The sequence below is a fragment of the Pteropus vampyrus genome, unplaced genomic scaffold, assembly GCF_000151845.1.
Source record: "Pteropus vampyrus isolate Shadow unplaced genomic scaffold, Pvam_2.0 Scaffold1, whole genome shotgun sequence".
In the NCBI taxonomy this organism is placed as follows: Eukaryota; Metazoa; Chordata; class Mammalia; order Chiroptera; family Pteropodidae; genus Pteropus; species Pteropus vampyrus.
In genome coordinates, this window is record NW_011888782.1 from 34,453,425 (window position 1) to 34,463,171 (window position 9,747).

General features: G+C 35.2%; 1 pseudogene; it reads right to left on the bottom strand.

Annotated features, from left to right (window-relative positions):
* Window positions 1–8,805: 8,805 nt before the first annotated feature.
* On the bottom strand, window positions 8,806–9,380 carry LOC111730366 (annotated as a pseudogene).
* Window positions 9,381–9,747: the final 367 nt, after the last annotated feature.

The window sequence follows — 9,747 nt, forward strand, 5'->3', positions numbered from 1 at the left end:
ACTGATAGACGACTTAGCGGAATGCAAGCACAGAAATCTTTTCTGCTTATTTTCCATTAGGCAGAAACTAAAAACCACTGAGACTTCTCTGACAGATCCTGATCACAGAGATTCCTGAACAAAGGATGTGGGACACAGTGTCTTCCTGTGAGTCCCAAATCCCTGATATGTATAAAAGCTGCACCTTCAAAATCCCCTCCAAACCTGCTGCCATTACATCTTTTTAGTGCTAATCGCACTCGGTCAAAAAAAATAAAAAAAGAAAGAAAAATAAAAAAAGAAAGAAAAGAAAGAAACCCAGAAAAAGAGTCCAGGGTTGCTAATCTATATAAAAGTCCTAAACAAAGCAAATACAGTTAATACCTGTTCTTATTAAATTGAACCCTCCCTTACCGGAGTGATAAAAGGTGATAGGATCTATAAGACTGAATCCATTTTACACACCACTATTCAAACTAATCCTCCCTGTGGTTCAGGGAACAAAGAATTCTGCAATACAGAAAACAGGGGTCCTGCTTTTTATTTCCTAACTCTCCTGTTCTTACTAGTCAAAGCAAAAGCCATTAATCTAATACTCTGAACTGTATTCAGAGCCACAGCATCGTAAAGCAATTGGTGGTCTGGCCAACTAGCTATTAAAAAGCAAATCATTTTTCTAGCTTTAAAATCTTCTTGCATATACAGAGTAACCACAGAGAGAGCATCGGCAAAAGGCAATAACTGGGGTGAGAGGACTTCTATTTTGGATCTCTGGCTCAGTCTTGAATTTAACTAAAGCTCTTTGAGGAGTTTTGATCATTTCAAATGGGAATTTTCTCTCTGTTGTGAAGTTATCTCAATTAGTATTATTTTAACTTGATGGACATTAAATCATTGCCAAAAGATTCACAATAAACCTATTTACTAAAGCAAGATAAAAACTTTTTTCCTAATATAAAATATGAATCAATATGTATAAGAGTATAATTTGAATAGTTATGGTTTATTATACAGAAAAATGTCAGGATTATTCTGAACTGTAAAATTTTCAAGACACTATTAACTATGGCTTTCTAACTTTTTTCATCTTCTTTAATGGCAATCCTCTTATATTTATCACTTAGCTACCTGATTCCTTTGATTAAGTGTAATAAAGCACAGGTTAATCTTATTATAATTAGCAAGTATTGTGATGTGCTAAAGGTATTACCATAAAAGCAGAGGCAGAAGAACATGAATAAATATGATGTAGATCAGAGAGCCAAGGTGTACTGACCCCACAAGAGAACTGAGAATGCATTTTCCATTAATTCGTTAATGATTATTTACCCTCAAGTTACTTTTTACATTGTGCGTAAAATTCAAGTGAGAGTTCTTGACAGATGAAGAAAGAATAAAAGAGAAAGGAGGGGAGGAGAGAAGAGAAAGAGAGGGAGAGAGAAAGAGTTGGGGAGGATGGAAAGGGAGAAAGAGAAAATGAATTATATGGTATCCATCATTTAGTGAAATACAGTTTTGGACAGTTTAGTGAAAAAAAAAATCTCAGGGGCAAAGGTTATTTACTAAATAACTTTAAAAAAAAAGAAGAAGAAGAAAAGTAAAATTGGAGCCAGATTAGACATAGATGTAAATAAAGGAGGAGAAAAAAAGGAAGGAGATATAGTAGTATACTACTGTTTAAGAAACAAGGCTATGAGAATTTAATGTGGAATGATGGTACAGTTTTTTATTTTATTTTATTAGTTTCAAGCAAACAGTACATTGATTAGATATTTATATGTTTATATAATGATCCTAATCTGTCCATTACATTAATGCTGACTGCATTCCCTATGCCATGCTCCCCAACCCCATGACCAACTATCAACTACTAATTTGTATTTCTTTAACCCTTCACTCCTTTCTCCCAGGCCCCCAACCCCACTCCACTCTTTAAAAGGAAGAAATAATTTCAAAAAAAATACTGCAAGAATATATCATATTTTGTAGTTGATTACATTGTTAAAAGGACAGATGATATCATAGGAAAGTCAGATTAAAGGATCAAGAGAGAAGAATGATGATGCTATCACAGAAAGGTAAAAGTCCATCATCCAAGTGGGAGATGTCCAGCACCCAAGTAGATGCTGGAGAAAGATTAAAGCTGTATCTATAAAACTGGGAATCACTGACCTAGAAATGAGAAGTGAGAAGCCAAACTCATTAAGATGGTGACTATAAAGAGTATAGCAGAGAGTTAAGGGTTGGAGTCCATAATTGACTAGTTTTGCTTGTTCCTTTCTTGGTCACTTTCATTTATCCTCTTTTGCATTCACTGTTAAAACAACAGCTAGGCAGCTATGTTAGAGGTTCTGTGGAGCACTGGGAAAGCACTGGTGAGATAGCAATGGTACCAGTCTTCAAGGAGTTTCCAGTATGGTGAGGAAGAACCCCAGAGGCACAACACCAAGTCCAGCAGGAAAGGGTCAGGAAGAGCTCTCCAGAGGAAGTAAACACAATTTGAATCCTAATAAAGGAGCAAGAGTCCCGAGGATGAAGAGTAAGGTTATGGAATGGATGGGGACAGGGCTGCCCGGGAAGAGAAAACAACATTAAGCACCAGGGTACAAAATATTGAGTGTTTATGTAGGGGAGGGTGGTTTCATAGAGCAGGAAGGATTAAGCAGTTTAATTACTGAAGCTTTGAATCAAGAAGTGGAAGGATTTATGAGATGTTGGACTAAATCAAGGAGGGTTTCTAGGGTTTCCATGCTTTGTTAAGAACTTAAACTATATCCTCTGAAATAGATAAATCACTTCAGCCATGGTACAGGATGAACTGGGGTTGGGAGTGGGGGGATAGGAGCAAGGAAGTCAGGTTAAAGATAAGGACTTGAACTAAATTAGTGGCAACAGCAATGAGGATAGAGGGCTGGAATACATCCAGGAAATATTTAAGAAGTAAAATCTATGAGTCTTACTGATTAATAGGACATGGAAAATTAAAAAAGTATAAACACCAAGTTATATTGGTGTTTTAGTAGGAAACGGGGACAAAATATGTCAAGTTCAGTCTTGGATATTTTGACTTTCATATAAACTGTGAGAAATCCAGTTCAATACGTTAACATATTGCTAAAACTTGGGCAAAAATCAGTGCTGGATGTATAAATCATCAATCAACAAATGAAAGATAAACATCAAATTCAAGGGATAGAATTTCAGCAGGAATTTAATTTTCTCCTTTACAGGTGAGATCTGCATAATTTTTTTTTTTATTAATGACCTTGGTTGCTTTTAGCTTTGGCAAGGAAAATAAAAATTTATTTTTATTTTTTTTAAATAACAGAATAACAAATGAAATTCAACAGAGTATGTATTGTCGTGAGAAAAAAAAAAAAGTATGAAAACAGAAATAGCGGAACACCAAAACTTATGGGGCATCTAGAAAAAGAACAGACCAGAAAGAGACAAAGGAGAAACCACTGGAGAACCAGAAGTGGTTTTTACTTTTATTTTTATATTCACTGGATGATAAATGATGATTTCCTTGTGTTGCTTACTCTTCACCTTCTAGAGTATTTTTTTTTTTAAATACAGTTAATATACCATAGGCTGTAATGCTCAGGTATAAGGAACCCAAGAAAAAAAAAAAAAGTTGAATGACAGTATAGGTTTATTTGTGCTAAACTTGTTCCCAGAGCATTTCTCCATGATAAATCCAGTAGCAAGTCTTTAATAGCATGAATTCTATGATTTGTGCTGCTTTTGCTCCGATGAACACAATATCTTTTTCAGGCATCACAGTCATTATGCAAAATGTATAGATGGCTCTTTCACTGCTAAGTGCGCAAGTTATTAAATATTTATTAAGTGTTGATCCAACCTAACCATGCCATATTCTGCTTCCCTTAGAGAATATTAGTCTATGAAGGATGTGTATGCCATCTCCTACATGAGCTCTGGAAATAAATTATAAGATAACAGAGCTTTTTTTCCAGGGAATGATCTGCAAACAAGATTTTCATATTTTTATATTTTCATCAAAATTTGGATATTTGAACATACATTTTGGAAATCAGGAAAATGGATCATTTGCCAGCATTTATAATGGCTTCTAGTATGTGGATTCTTAAATTCACTGAGTTAGAAGATCTTTTACTAATTCCAAGTTCATACCTCATTCATCTTTGTCACCTCCATGAGTGTCGATTCAGTGTTTTATAAATGGTAGATGCTCTACCAGTTGCATTATGTGGAAGTTATTAAATTATTTTCAGGTATAATATTGCTTCTATCTTATTGTTGACTTATATGATCCAGATTATAAATTTTATAATTTTATCACTATATTTACAGTATTTTCACACCGCAAATTAGCTGTTATGCTAATTTAAATATTGACCACCTCTGGTTTACTTAAGTATTGCTTCACTATCTGGAGAAGCATTTGTTGAAAAAGGCTTGACTGGGGGTCCCTTGCTGTCCTCTAGGACTTTTGTCAGTTACACAATTGACCTGTAGTCTTAAGTAGTTGTCTTTCCTGGTCTCAAAAATACATGCAATCTGCCAATAATTTGAACCGATTTTATTGGGGAGAAGGGAATATTGGTTTTATTTTCTCCTAACCTCTGTGAATACTCTTCTTTCTTTCTATATCATTTTCTTTGTTCATCAACCCCCTTATTCATCCAAGGGTCTGTACATCTCATCAACTTTCTAACCCTGCCATTTTGTCATATCCCTACATAAACTCTTCATACATAATTTTTTAAGTGACAATGATTTTTAAGATAATTTATATTTAATGGATAACAGTTCATATTTTAGTATGATGGGGCAATGTACTATTGCTGCTTTTTTGTTCTGGTATTTCATGATAGAATAAAAAAGAGTAGACAGGATAGTAAAGAAGACTGTCAACTCTCATTATGTTGAGAAAGGAGAGAGTGATAGGTGAGGTTTTCAAAGGTGACAAAGAAGAGAGTCCAAGAGCTATTGAAATAAGTCCACATGCCATTTTTAATATATGTGCCTTAGATCTGATTGCTATTTTACATTTAAACAAGGTTTTGACATTTCCAAAGCTTGTTTTATGTATATTTCTCTTTCTAGCTCCTAACAGTTGGATATTATACAAAATAGAATAATTTAGTACCGATCTTAAACACCTGCTAATATGTTACTATGTTATTATTTTTTTTCCTAATGAAGTTTCTTTACATATGAAAATTATTTTGCTTGGTTTGAGGAGTTAAAAATCTGCTCTGATTTAAGTTCTAGCTCTAAAATAGAAGGATGTATCTAGATCAGATATGGTAAACATGTGGCTGTCATTGACTATGTTGCAAATGACCTTTTAAGTAAATGTTAATATTACCTTTGATTTGGGCCTACAGATTTTTGTTTGCATTGGGAACTGAAAACTGGAAAGAGAGAAGGAAAGCACAAAGCAAATAATTTTATTTGGAATTACTTCTGCAATGCAATCAAAGTTTTATTTTTCAAATTGACATAAACTTCTTTTAAGCTAATAAAATCTCTATTGGCATACATTGAAACAAAACAGCTACAATCAATATGTTCTTTATGATATAATGCAAAAAACACTTGGAGTATGTGGAGGAAGTTTTCTGAATTTGGGAAGGACTGTTGGCTGTTATGAACCGAAACAAATCTAGAACTGTAAATTCTGATTCCTGTAATCCTTGGAAGAGGAAAATGAGCCCTATGAGGACTGGCAAGAGCTAAAGTTGTCATCACATGGAGTCAAGCAGTCATTCATCCTTTTAACAAATATGTGTGAACACTTCAAGTCTACACACCAGAGACTGTGCTAATGTTAGAAATACAGAAGTGAACTGAAGAAAGTCACTGCTCTCAAAACTTAATCTCATGAGGAAAGACCAATGTAAAATGGTAAATAAATACACAATGTATTACGGCATTTTAAGAAGAAAAATAGATTAAGGAGTTGAGGCATATTTTAAGTGAAATGATTTAAAAGGTCTCTTTGAGAAGAATATATTGGGGACAGATCTGAATGAAATGAGGAAGGGATCTGTGCAAAGATGCAGGGGGAAAGCATTTCAAAAAGAGGAAAGAGCAAGTCTATAGTCCTAAGGCACAAAGAAGTGTGGTAGGAGATGACATCAAAGATGTAGACAGGGACAGATAAAGAAGGCATTTGCCACTTATTCTAGTACGATGGAAATCTACTGGAGAATTGTGAGCAGAGGAACATATGATTTGATCATGTTGAGATTTATGTGTTTTCTGACTGGAGAATGCATTTTTAGAATGGCAAGAGTGGAGGAGGGAAACCAGTTAGATAGTTATTGCAGAAATCAGGGAAAGAAATAATGGGTTAAACTAGAAAATTAGTGATAAAATAGTGAGATTCTGGATGTATCTTGGAGGATGTAATTCATTTTTTAATGTTAAATTTAAATGAAATTCATAATGATGATGATAACATATGAGATATTGCTATATAATCACCTTCATTTTCTTTTTCTTCCTGGGCACATGGCTAGACTCTATTTCCCAATTTCCCTTGCAGTTAGATGGGGTTGTGTGACTGGATACTGGCCAATGGGATGAAGGTAGAACTGATAGATAGCAATGCTATACTTAGCTCTTAAAACAGCTCCATGCAGTCTTCCATATGCTGGCACTCTTTCCTCACCTACCAGTGGTTGAAGAGGATCTATTCAAGGACTCTAAAAAAAGGAGACAGACCCTATCTGACTCTGATAATAATGATAATGTAGTAAACATTTTATAGAGACTGTAAGGCGCTATTTAATATTCACGTACATTAAGTTATTTGATACTTCTGATGACACTGTAAGGAAAGTAGCATCATTATCTTCATTTTATAGAAGTATCTCCAAGTGAAAATCTCTGGTAGCCAATTATTAGACATGACGTTTAAGTAGTGAAGCACAGTGACTTGAAGCTTGGACCACAGAGTCACAAGGACATGAGTCCCAATCCTAGCTCTGATTATCAGTAATGCAATCCTATGCAATTTATTTAACTTTCTTGGTTTTCGAGTATTTTTGTTCTTGTTTTGTGTGTGTTTGTATATGTATGTTTGTACCTGTAAAATGAGGACAACAATATCTACAAATGGAATAATAATTCCATTTGAGAATGGAATCATTTTTAGGCATATTGTACAGTATCTGCCAAAACTGCTCTATAAATAATAACTGGTATTGTTATTGTTGCTTTAAAAGTTGTTGATGCCTTTAAGAACAAAGCAGAAGCTCAGTGATAAGATTTAGGACAAAATGGCAGAGCTAAGAGGCCATCAGATTAAAGCTCCTTAAAATAACCCTGGCCCATAGAAAAGAATCAGCTCAAAGCATAACATAAACATGTAGGAATCAGGGAACCAGGAATACATATATCCCTCCAGCTGTCAACCTAATGCTTTCCTAGTTTTGCCACTTGGAAAAGAAAAGTTTGTCTTAATCTGGTTTTCCCTAAAAGAAAACCCTGAGATGAGGATTCGGCTTATTTAGATGATCTCAGGAAGCAGAAATGAAAGTGAGAAAGGAATGGGAAGAAACCCAATAAAGTGTAAGTTATCGAGCTGGTTCCCACTGTGAGCAAATGAACTCAGTCCCACTGAGGACCGTCTGAGACATCGTGTAGATTATACCTGAGGATTATCTATCCAAAGGTGAATCTGGGGCATTCATCTTTCGCCTTATTGGCTGAGAGTTGCCACTCAGAGGTTAATGCCCCCTCCCAGGCCCTCTATCTCAGCACTTTCAAGGTGAGTGACCTACAAGACTTCACGAAAAGTCCTAATGTAGAGAAGTGAAGAAGGCAGGAATGAACTTGGAGTGCAATGCTATTGATGTGCAAAGAAGCTTTTCACAAGAGCCATGGTTTATGTCAGAATTGTGCCAAGAAATAGATTTCTGGGTATCCAAAGAAGTGGATGCGGAAAACCGGCTTCTCCTTAGGATCATTTGTGTATGAGTACTTAACTTTCCATATTTTATCTGTAATTGGTAAAAGATAATGAGTCTCAGTGAGTTGGATCCAAGAGGAAAGTAGTGATTCAACTGGATCCTCTTTTCTGAATGCCTTTGTACAAGAAGGTAGTTGTTGTACCACATCAGAAAGTTTCCTTAAATAAAGTTTGGAAATATTGATTTAAAAAGTGTTGACCAGATATGGTTAGTATGGGATTTTTTTTTCATCTTTTAATATGATAATATATACAGTGAATACTCAAGGGGATATAGTTTGGCATTTTCTAAACTTTTTAAAATACTGGTTACCCTTCTATGATACACTATTGACATTTCACAGAGAAGCATTTTAGAAGACCTGCTTGAGGAAGTATTCGATAGGACCATATTGCCTGACAGAATAACCAAAAAGGTCGCCTTCTTTGTGAAGTAAGTGGAAGGGAGTTCTGAGAGCTAATAACCAAATTACTAGGCTCTGTAAATATAGGCTTGAGAAATGTGACTGCCTCAAGAGAGGACACATTGCTACTTTCATGTTTAGGTTTGACTTAGGTGTGACAAAATTGGAGAAGAGATACTTGTACGCAACTCTACTTTACTCTTACTCACTCTTTTCTCTTCCACTTAGGCTTTAACTCAATATCCCAGCTAACAGCCCCCAAATTTTGACCAGCCAAAATTTCTTAACATTTGTGGGAATCAGGCTGGCCTGTACTCCAGGAATCCTTTTCTTTTTATTTGTTTTTTTGTTTTGCTTTTTCAATACATTTTTATTGCATCTTTAAAATATCACAAATAAGGCCGAGGAATCAATCAGATATCTTGGTATTTCTGTAGCTGGACAACTCAGACCTCATTCATCAGCCTGCTGAACTGTTCCTCTTTTAGAAACATAGATAACATCCAAAAATTTCTTGATATCCTTGTTTTTCACTGTTGTGGCTTGTTAAATCAAAACAGCTGAATTTGATACAAGTTCAATGTCATTTCCTTCGAGAATTAACTCATCTTTCTGAGCTCGAGGTACTGAGTAAGCAACACCTGACATCATCCGAACCCTGAAGATGTATTGTTCACCCAAGAAATTTTGGATTTCAACAAGAGAACTATTCTCCTGAATAACAACATTGATGAAGAAGTGCGCATACACAGACCTCATCCTGTAACCGGAGCCTAGTGTAACACTCTTGATCGTGTTCTTTACACGACTACAGACAGTGAGAAGAGTAGTATCCGGTTCCTTTCTATTTGCCCACCATATATCAACACGGAGACACTTTTCTTTCCAAGGATAATGAGTTTTACATTGATGTGATTGAAGTCGCTCTACACGGTGCTTCTGGGGCTCTGCACAATAACTGTGTCCCTTCAGAGTAATACCACATTTTCAGAAATGTCGACAGTCTGACTGTCGAGAATGGTCTTCATCCTCGCAGTAGATTCAGCAGAGTTCTTTACATCAGTTCTTAAGTAAATGTAATAAGCTTTAAAAATGGTACAAAATGGGAAAGTAAGACAAAATTGTAAAAGATGGGAAGGTTCTAACGGAGTATAAAGAGGACTTTAAAAGGTGATTCAGCTTGTGAAATTGAAAATTAATACAATGAAGAGAAATTGAGCAAGATACTGTTTTAAATGTCAAGAGAACCTTAGAGATCAGTAAAATTTAAGAGCAATGTGTGCAGCAAAGGGAAAGTAGAAACCATATACAGCATGGCATAAAAATTCTTTGCCAAGATTAATTTGACCACTGTGCAAAGAATAATAAAATAAGAAACATTTGTATAACTGGGTA